This window comes from Dipodomys merriami, unplaced genomic scaffold (genome assembly GCF_024711535.1).
Source record: "Dipodomys merriami isolate MVZ:Mamm:240054 unplaced genomic scaffold, mDipMer1.0.p SCAF_94, whole genome shotgun sequence".
Taxonomy (NCBI): domain Eukaryota; kingdom Metazoa; phylum Chordata; class Mammalia; order Rodentia; family Heteromyidae; genus Dipodomys; species Dipodomys merriami.
In genome coordinates, this window is record NW_027206557.1 from 1,893,832 (window position 1) to 1,904,433 (window position 10,602).

The following is a 10,602-nucleotide window of genomic DNA, read 5'->3' on the forward strand; positions in this document are numbered from 1 at the left end:
TCATTAGAATTTCTCAAAAAATTAGAAATACAGCTACCCTAGGATCCATATATGTTGTGATTACCCATATATGTAGAAGTGTGTGCGTGTGTGTGCGTGCGTATAGGAAATAAAATTAGGGATACGTGTGGTGGGAGACACTTCTAATCCCAGTTACTTGGGAGACAGAGATCATGAAGATAGTGATTCAAGGCCAGCCTGAGCAAAAGTTATCAAGACCTCATCAATATATTAGGCGGGCCTGGTGGTATATATTTGTAATTCCAGCTACTTGGTAGGCACAGATAGGAGGATCTTGGTCCCAAGGCCAGGCCTAGGCAAAAATTGAGGACACTATCTGAAATTTTTTTTAAAAAAAAAGCAGAAAGAGTTGGAAGTAGAGATGTGACTCAATTGGTAGAGCACCTACCTAGCAAGTGAGAGGTCCCTAGTTCAAACCCCAATAGTGCTCCACAAAAGAAGGAGCAGGAGGAGAAGAAGGAGAAGGGAGGACGAAAAACAGAAAATTTTTAAAAAATAAAATCATGAACTAAAGAGGTATATGCACTCTTAGGCTCATCACAGCACAATTCACAATAGCAGATAGAATCAAGATCATGTCATCAAAAAGGATGGGATTCTGTGCTTTGCAACAGTGTGGAGGAGACTGGAGGACATAAACTAAGCCCAGACAGACACTGAAGGATGTTCCTTACCAGAATCGAAGGAAGTCCATTCATAGGAGAAGAGGAGGGTACTGGTTACCAGAGGGTGAGGAGGATGGGAAGAGAGGTAGGTTAACCAGTGTTAATTTAGAGTGAGCATGGAGGGGAAGTCCTGGTGGTCCTCTGCCCTGTCTGGAAACCAGAGTTGACAATAATGCACTGCATATTTCACAATGGTAGAAGAGAGAATTTGGAATGTTTCATCAAGTGGGGGGAGAAGGAGAGAACTTCCCAGCTGAGAAGAAAGCTTTGGGACCACAGGGGAGCTAGCTAGATGGAGGGCCCCCATGATGACTAGACCCAGGGACTCCGTGAAGTCCAAGGAAGCTGGAGGACACTTAGGGCCCAACTCTGAAGGCCCTGCAGTGGCTGTCCCCATGTACTTTTGGAAGGACAGGCCTCTCTGTACTTGGAGCAGCACAGGGCTGTGCATGAACTCACCTCCAGAGCCTTAGCCCAGCGGCCTCCCTTTGCCCTCCCCCAGGCTTCTGCCCCATACCAGGCCTCTGCTGGCCTCAGGTGGATCCTGCAGTGCACATGCATTCTGATACCTGGGAGCTCTGGGACTTGGTGCCCTGAAGAAAATAGAATCCACAGAGTGTGATGGCTTTGAATTCTGCCTCCTAAACTTCTCATGTGGAAGTGGAAACTCCAGCTTCACGGGGCCGGAGCAGGAGTATATCAGCAAAGGTCTGTAAAGAACCATCTTGGGGTTGGTACCATTGGTACGTGCTTTAGTAACTGCAACCCAGTCCAGGCATCTGGTTTCAAAAGGGCTATTTTTGGAAGGAAGGATTATTTTTAACCTTCTGCAAAATATCCAATGAGTTTAGGGACACCCTTCTAACTTGAGAACAAGTCCCTTCTCTTTTACAACTCCCCACCACCACCGCAAGCATGGCATTTAGATCTCACCCCACCCCTACCCCTCCCCTACCCCCAGCAATGCTCAGATCCCAACCACCCGTATGGGTGAATAATCTTTGCCCTAAAAATAGACAGTGGGTACAGCTCCATCCAGATTGCATTTCACCTCTTGTTTTTAAAGCTGTCAATCTGGCAACTAGTACTGAAGCTATAAATTATCTTCTTGAAAATCTTCAATGATGAGAGGAAGGGCTCTGGGGTATGAATTCTTGGCATTGGAACAGCGGTGTGGCAAAAAAAAAAATCTCTAAATCTAAAAAGTTGAGCAAGAGATTTATTTCAGCCACAACTATTTTATTCTTGCAAAACCAGCAGAGATTTTTGGGTTGCTTCAGCTGGAAGGAAACTGGAGAGCAAACTAAACGGGAGGATATGAGAGAGGAATGAGGTGGAGGGTTGCTTCTCTGGATTGTCCAAGTTATTTTCAGGTCTAATATGTCTGGGGTGTGTGTGTGTGTGTGTGTGTGTGTGTGTGTGTGTGTGTGTGTGTGTGTGTGTTTGTGTGTGTGTGTGTGTGTGTGTGTGTGTGTCTGGATTGTCCAAGTTATTTTCAGGTCTAATATGTCTGGTGTGTGTGTGTGTGTGTGTGTGTGTGTGTGTGTGTGTGTGTGTGTGCGCGCACGCGCGCACGCACCAGGACTTTGAACTCGGGACTTAAGACAAGAGCTTTACCATTTGAGCTATGTTCCCACTTCTGGCTTTTTGCTAGCTAATTAAAGACAAGTTTCTCAGATTTGTCTGGCATCAAATCATAATCCTCAGATCTTAGCCTCCTGAGTAGCTAGGATTACCGGTGTGAGCCACAGCACCCGGCTATGCCTTCCTTCTTAAGGAGAGTAGAAAGTGTAGAGGGATGAGGAGTTGTGGCTGTGGGAGGATGGGTGGGAAAGCCAACAGGGAACATGGAAACCTGGCCATGGATTTGCTTGTCACTCTGTCTGGCTGGCTGCTCCAGGCTCCTCCACTCACCCCAGGCCTATCTGTGGAGATCACAAGCTTCTCTTCCAGACTAGCTTTGTCCAGAACTTGTCCTGGGACTTTGCTTCATTCATTCAAACAAGATAGGGGGGCCACCAACTTTTCTGGAGCCTCAAGGTGACATGAGAAGATGCAAGACAGGAAGACCAAAAACCATCACTGTCAGATGTCATCAGCCATGCCAGTCCCAAAGAAGCCATGAGGACCTCTCTCTTCTTGCCTCTGTCTTGTGCCCTGTTACACAGTCCTTATTTCTCTGGAACTAGAAGCCACCTTCCAGCTTCTTCTTGTCCAGGCCTGAAGTGCCCCTTCCAGTTCTCCCATGTGTCCCAGAAAGATACAGATCATACTGTGTAGCTCTGGATTTCTGAGTGACCCTTTCTGGATCAGGAAAGCTGAGTTTTTCATTGTAAACAGCACACAGTCATCAGGCATAGTCACCAGGCATGGGTGACTCACACCTGTACTTCTAGCTACTGAGTTTGAGGATCCCAGTTCAAAGCCAGCCTGGGCAGACAAATCCAAGAAACTCTTATCTCCAATTCAACCACAAAATGCTGGAAGCTGGGATATGGCTCAAATGGTAGAGCACCAGCTTTGAGTCCAAAAGCTAAGAAAGAGCAAGACCCTGAGTGTAAGTCTCAATACAGAAAGAAAGAGAGAGAGACAGAGAGAAGAAGGAAAGAAAGGAGGAAGGAAGGATGGAAGGAAGGAAGGAAGGAAGGAAGGAAGGAAGGAAGGAAGGAAGGAAGGAAGGAAGGGTCATCCATGGGTGTCCATAGCAAAATTAGCCACAGTTAAACCTGAAGACACCAAAATCTGCCAATGACTGGTCAAGTTCTATATATAAACTAGTGTAGTATTTGTACATCACATAGGTGCATTCTCCCAAATACTTTAAGTCATCCCGAGATTACTTCAAATGCTCAAGACAATGCAAATGTTATAGAAGTGCTTATATACTGTTCAGTTCTGGGAATGATGGCAAAAATTCTGCACCTGTTCAGCACATGGGCACTTTTCTCCTGCCTAACTTCCATCCATGAATCCACAGTTGCCAAGGGTACTTTATCTCTGTCTGAAGCCTCTTCATGCGGTTTGTCTCCTGTACTGGGCAAGTCCTAAAGAGCAAGAGATAGATAAGTTCTTGCTTCAACGTGAGGAGCAAGGCCCCTTCAAATGTGCATGCTCTCTGAGTCCAGCCTCAGGAAGATGCACCATCACCAAGAGTTTGTGTACCACTGCCACCTGCCTCATTGGGGTTTGGAGCTCACTTATGGAGCTCCATTGCACCTAGATATACAGAACTCGGGACAGGCATTTGTGGTAATCAAAGCTCCTTCCCCAGTGTCCACCCCCAGGCCCTAGGACCTGAGCACAGAGGTCACTTCCCCATAGCTTCCTTTTCCCGTCCCTCTTCAGCACTTGAGACTTTGCTGAAGAGTTGTATCAAGGTCTTCAAGACTGCTGTTTATTGTCCTCATTTCCCCTTTCCCTTCTCCTTTTCCTTCCTCTTCCTCTTCCTCTTCTTCTCTTCTCTGTTGTGGGGCTTGGATTTGGTCTGGAAGCTCTCGCTGAAGTCTCACAGGGACTTTTCTGCCCAGGCTGGCTTCAAATAGTGATCCTCAGATCTCAGCCTCCAGAGTAGCTAGGATTACAGGTATGAGCCAGCAGCACCTGGCTCAAATTCAAATTCCCAAAGTGCTCCCAAGTCACTGGGCAAAGCCACCATGTGGAAGTGCTTTGCTAGTGTTCTGTGTCACACTCAACCGGGAGATTCCTTGCCACAAAAACAGCTCTCCCTAGGCACCAGTACAAATTGCCATCAAACATCTGCTTCTTTTCAGCTGCCCCTGAGGTCTTTGGGGACCAAGGAGCAATCAGAAGAGGGGGCTAGCTGTGCCTCTGGAGGCCACTTGTCCCTTGTTCTTGAATTCCATGCAAGCGCAAATGCTTACTTCTATGTGGCATCTTTTGATGGAATGAAGGCTGGCACAGGGATTTAATTTCAAGGCATGAAATGTAATTAGCCAAAATGAAACAGCCAAGGAAAGAGCTCAGAATTTGTCAAGTAAATAATCTTTATGAATACAGACTTTTATATAAATAAAAAGCAGGCAAGATCAATTATAAAACATAAAGGGGAATGTCTGCGTTTGGTCTTTTAGGGATAACTTTGGGTTTTTGTTCATTGTTTTGCGGGAGCAAATTCCAACTGTTGTACCAAATCTCTATTTCTACACTTGAACAGTATGTTAACAATGGGTCATGAAGCTAAGTAGAACTCTGAGCTCTTCTACTATAATTGCCATTCTCTGTGTGAGGGTCTGCACCTGGGCTTGAACTCAGGGCCTTGTGCTCTTCATTGGCTTTTTTTCACTCAAGGGTAGTGCTCTACCATCTCCACTTCCTGCTTTTTGCTGGTTAATTGGAGATAAGAATCTCATGGACTCTTCTGGCCAGGCTGGCTTTGAATCACAATCTTCAGATCTCAACCTTCCCGAGTAGCTAGGATTACAGGTGGGAGCCAATGGTGCCAGGCAAAAATTGCATTCTTGTGGCTGAGTTTCCTCATTTTTTATTCACTTCCTGTCCATCAATAATTGCTCTGGCTGTTAGCTGGAGCAGATAACTGCTCACCCATGTTCCCAGTGTGTGTGACACAGGCCTCCTTGCAAATGCAACCTACTCCTCATTCCACTTCTCTTGTGGCATGCTTCTCTCATGTCCCAAGGCTTAGCCAACAAGACAGCCCATCTTCTCAGGGTTACCTCTATAAAAGTATCCTCACGAGCTGGGTGCCCTTGGCTCACACCTGTAACCCTAGCTCAGGAGGCTGAGATCTGAGGATGACAGTTCAAAGCCAGCCTGGGCAGGAAAGTCTCTTAAACTCCTATCTCCAAATAACTACCAGAAAACTGGAAGTGGAGCTGCGGCTTAAAGTGTTAGCACTAGCCTTGAGCAGAACAGTTCAGGGACAGCACCCAAGCCCTGAGTTCAAGCCCCATGACTTAGGACAGGGGAGTTGTTGGGTGGGGGAAGGGGGAAGTATGTTAGCAAGTAAAGCTCATTCCTCCCTAAGAAAAATGTCAGTGTCTGCTAAAACCATGAAAGTGCAACTAAGTACAACTTATTAACCTAAAGTCTCCCTGCTGAACCTCATTGTTCTGATCTGTAAAATGGACTTTAGTAGTAGTTGTAGGGTTTTGATAAATTAGAATAATGAGATTATGTGTGTAAGTATAGCTCCCTCCTCCTCAAAAAAAATAATCAATGGCCAATAATTAATTCTCTTCTCAGACTTAGGAGATTGCATGAAAGTTGCTGTTGGTCAAAGGGAAATGAGGTTGGGAAGCCACCATGGATGGGTTTTGTGCTACTGCAAGAAGACTGGGAGACTTCAGGTTGAGTCAGGAACTTGTCCACCCTGAAGTCCAAATTCAAACATCAGGCAGGAGAGGACAGCTCTGCCCCTCAGCTGAGCTTAGACAAGTCAGAAGCCCTCAGACCCCGAATGTCCTGCAATCAAAGGCACAGGTCAGGTGCTCTGCATTCAGTGTCACCATTGTCTTCTTGGATCCTGTTGGGAAGGGCCAGATCTTGATGGTAGAACTCCAGCTTCTGCCTCCACCCTGGTAGTGAGGCACAGACATGGGCTCACTTCCCCTCTTCACGGCTTACTGGCTATGGGGCTTAAACCAAGACCGCTAAAACCCTCTAGCTTTTTCCAAAGTTTAATGCTTCTCCCACTTCCAGCCACTTCACATCCCCACTGACTACAGAGGCCACCCCAAATGTGATTTCACTAAGCAGTTTTCCCACTTGGCAATGGAACAAAAGCTCTCTGCACTCAATGGAAATCATACTAAGGGTTTTGAATTTTGGTCTTTCCCCAGGCTACTCCTCCCAGTGAGCCACAGGTTCTGGAAGGGGAAAGAATCAATCACCTACAGTATCAATATGATGCTAAGTAACTGCTTTGCAGCCCAAGTGCACTTTTGGCTTAGGATGCTTTCAACTTAAGCATAGGTTTATCTCCATTGGTAGCAGTTTATGGTGAGTCCTCTAGGATTTCTTTCTAGATGTTTCTGGCATAGTCCATCCCAAAGCCTAGAGGGTGATGAATGTCAAGCCTTATGAGTCAAGCAGTAGCTGTGGGAAAGAGGAAGGGAGAAGGAAGGTGTTAGGAACAAGTCAGCTGCCTGGGTAGCCTACTGTCACCTACCATGTGTTCTGGCAGATGGAGGCTGGGAAGCCTTTGGTAGATGACATGCACATCTCCCAGAGTCTCAGCTCAGGCCACTGTGGGCATAGGAAATCTTGGCAATCCAGCACCATTTGCCTGGATCTTGCTATTCAATGGATCAAGCTGGCTGGCTGACTATAAACTGTGGGATGGAGAGTAGGGCCAGCCAGAAGGAGCTCCGAAGTCATGGTTTTCATCATGAAGGGAATTGCTCCTGAGCACAAATTATTGAGGAATTGATCATGATCTGTTGTCAAGGTAACTATTCTTCCAAGAAGGTCAAACTGAAATGACTTGGATAGTCACTAAGTGATGTAATTTTGGACCCACTGGCCATCTGGCCTCAAGTCAAGAGGCACAGCCAAAAAGCCTGTGCTCATTATATTCTTTGCCTGCAATTTTCTTAAGAGTTCAGGCATGGGAACCTTGTCGGCGAGAGCTCTTCCAGCCAGAGGGAGCCACACTAGTTGTCACTATGTCTGTGAGAGAAAAGAGAGGCCCTTTGTGCAGCCACTTGAGAAGGCCTGGAGCCAAAGTCTCCAGCCCTTGTCAGTGTTCCTGCTGAGCGGAGCCCAGAGAATAGACTGTCCACTATTTTCGGGGCTGGGAAAGTCAGGCTCTGTCGCCTTGTCTGGACAGAAGGTCTGGGCTGGTCGGCAGTCCAGGATTCACACAGAGGGGAGTGAGCAAGGCTAGATGACGCCAGGCCTTTCACGGATGGAGAATCAGAGCTGGAGGAAATCTAGACAGGTATCCTGTGTAGCTAGCCCCTCCCCTGTTGATGAGAAAGGAAGGTCCACCATGACTCCCAGCCCAGGGTCCTTGCTGCCCAGAGGCTGTGGTCTGAGGGAATAGGCCTCAGATCTGGGGTCTCTGTTGCCCAGACAATCTACCCCATCAGCCCCATCTCTGTTCCTCTCTGCAACCCTGCAACACCCTGATTTTGCCATCTCCCAATCAAAGAGCAGATTCGTCTGAGGAGACTTCATCCATCTCTGTCCAGTTGCCAGTCAGTCTAGCTCCCAGTGGGCTGCCAGCCGGGTCCTTCCTTACATGGCTGGGGAAAATCCAGATGCCTGGAAAAGCCAACTTCCAGATCTTATTTAAAACCAATTGATTGAGGATGCCTTACGGTCAACCAGACAAGAGTTCAGAAGTTAGTTTCCCCGCCCCCCCCCCCCCCCCACTCATTTGCACTGTATGGTTTTCATGGCTTGACCTGATCAGCAATGGAGATAGCAATCTATCCGAAGAAAGGCTGTAGGAAACCCAGGAGAGGCTGTGGGATGTAGACAGCACCTGGTCTAGCACACTGTGGCACTTGGTCATTACCAGCTCCTTCTTGAACTTTAACAGACCACGCATTGTTGGCTCCCTGCAGGACCCTGCATTTCAGCCATTTGCTGTTTCACTTGCTGATTGTGGATGTATCCAGCTCTTATTTCCAGAAAGTGTGGCCATTCCTGTGTCTCTGGAACATCTCTTGTGTGCAGAGCCAGTGCTGAGCTCTAGAGACTGAGGAACCCTTCAGCCATGGTCCCTGCCACCTGAGCCACAGGTGAATGAGAGCAGACCAACAGGGCAAGCCCAGAGTAGCCACTTTTCAGGGCAGAACAGGTGACAGGCAAGGTACAAATGCCAGCCTGAGGAATTTAAGTGGAGGCTGGCCTGTGTCCTGACTGAGCATTGCTTGAGGTCCTCTTTTGTTCTAGCAGGAATCTGGGTCTCGTTCTCATCCCCGGGGAGCCTGGCCCCCAGCAAGAGTCACCCTGTGAGCTCCAGAGCACAGAGCCCAGGAACGGTGAATAAGAAAGAATCAAGAACTCTGCAAACTAGCAATTCTGGGTCAGAGCTTCTAAAAAGCCTCCCTGAGCCCCAGGGAGGACTCATTACTCCTAGCTTACCCAGGGATAATCAGACAAGGGTAGTGTGGGAGGAAGAGAAGGCAGCAGATGTGCTCACAGTTGGAGTCAGAGCTTCAGCTTTCCCACTGGAGATCTGGAGCAAGAATTGCAGCCATGAGTGGACTTGGCCATGAGACGGAAGGGCCAGCTTTCAACCCCTGCACCATCTGTCATCACCTCTGGGTTTTGGAGAAGGGAGGTAGGTTCTGCTTCAGTACCACAGTCCTGAAGCTGCTCAGGGTTCTTAGCAGTCCCCGCCCCAGGTCCCGGTGGGACAGCGCACAACTACTCTCAGATTTGAGGTTTTAGCTCAAAGATACAGGATGCAGGGATGGCCAGGTGGCAATGGGAAACAGAAGGTCTTATCCCTTCATCTGGATCTTGGATTGCTCAGCCTAAGAACTGTGAGAAGCTGTGTTCAAGCCACCCAGTCCACAGTCATGTGTTACAGCAGCCTAAGCTGACTCACACGGGAGATGCATGTCCAGAGTCTCACACGCCACTGGACACGCCAACTGTTAGTTGGCAAGGTAAGCTAGGAGTAATGAGTCCTCCCTGGGGCTCAGGGAGCTTCTTAGAAGCTCCGACCCAGAATTGCTAGTTTGCAGAGTTCTTGATTCTTTCTTATTCACCAGCCCCTTCCTAGCCCTTAGCATGTGTCACTAATTTCTACCATTTGTAGTGACAATGGCCACAAAAACAGGCCCTTGCCAACCCCTAGAATGCCTACAGGGCTTACAGTCTGTCCCATTCCTCTAAATATCAAACCATAGTGTTTCATACTTTTCACTCACATCAGGTATCTTCACAGGCTTTCAGCCTCCAGCCTAGGGGTAGGGGCAGGTCCTCCACAAAGTCTAAGAAGACTTTCCTGGGTCTCCTTTGTCTGCTGTCATGGCCTCATCTCTGCACTCTTTCCCCACCAGAAACTACAGCAAACAAACCTCTGTTCCTGCAAGTATGGACCGTAACATCCTGTTCCTTCCCTCTGTCGCTAACCTTTCCTGTCTTTATAAAGTTTGAACTAAGGGCCTTATTAAGCAGGTGCTCTGCCACTTGAGCCACATGCCCAGCTCATTCTGCTTTCATCCTTTTTTTGTTGTTTCAAATAGTCTCAAATTAAGGCCAGCCTGGACTGCACTATTTGCACTCCTTGCCTAGCAGGGATAGCATGCCAATGCAAATCTGCCCAGTTATGATTGGTGGAGATACTGTCTCACATACTTTTTTTTGCCTTGGCTGGCCTTACACCCAGATCCTCCCAATCTTCACTTGCAGGTGGTTAGTTAGGTTTGTAGGTGTAAGGCACTATGCCTGACCCAGATTTCAATTTGAGTTCAGTTATTTTTAAATCTCTAAAAGAATATAACCCAAGGACAGAAAAAAAAAGCCATGGAGTTTGTTCAATTGTGTAAGTGAACGAATGGATTTTCCACTCCACTCTGAGCACATGCTAATTTGCATGTCTATTTCTAATATGATAAGGGCATCAATCTCCTGGGGGAGAAAGAGGTGTTTATTCTCACTTCTCTCTATCATTCACCATCTCTGAGTAGGTTTCAGAAGGTGACTTTACTTCATTCAAGATTCAATACATATTTATTGAGAGTGTATCAACATTCCCCCACTCAGGTGGCCTGGATGGCGTCCCAGTGGGAAGATCGGCGGGAAATGCAGCTTGGCTTTTACTTCTAATCTGGGAGATAAAACAGACCCTGCACCGAAACTTCCACATAAAAGCTGCCAAGCTGTTGATCCAGAAATCTGAGACTCCAAAAAGATCATGAGGAAACATATGGTGTGGGGGATGGCCCTTTGACAGCTCGCTCTACCTCCTTGGTTC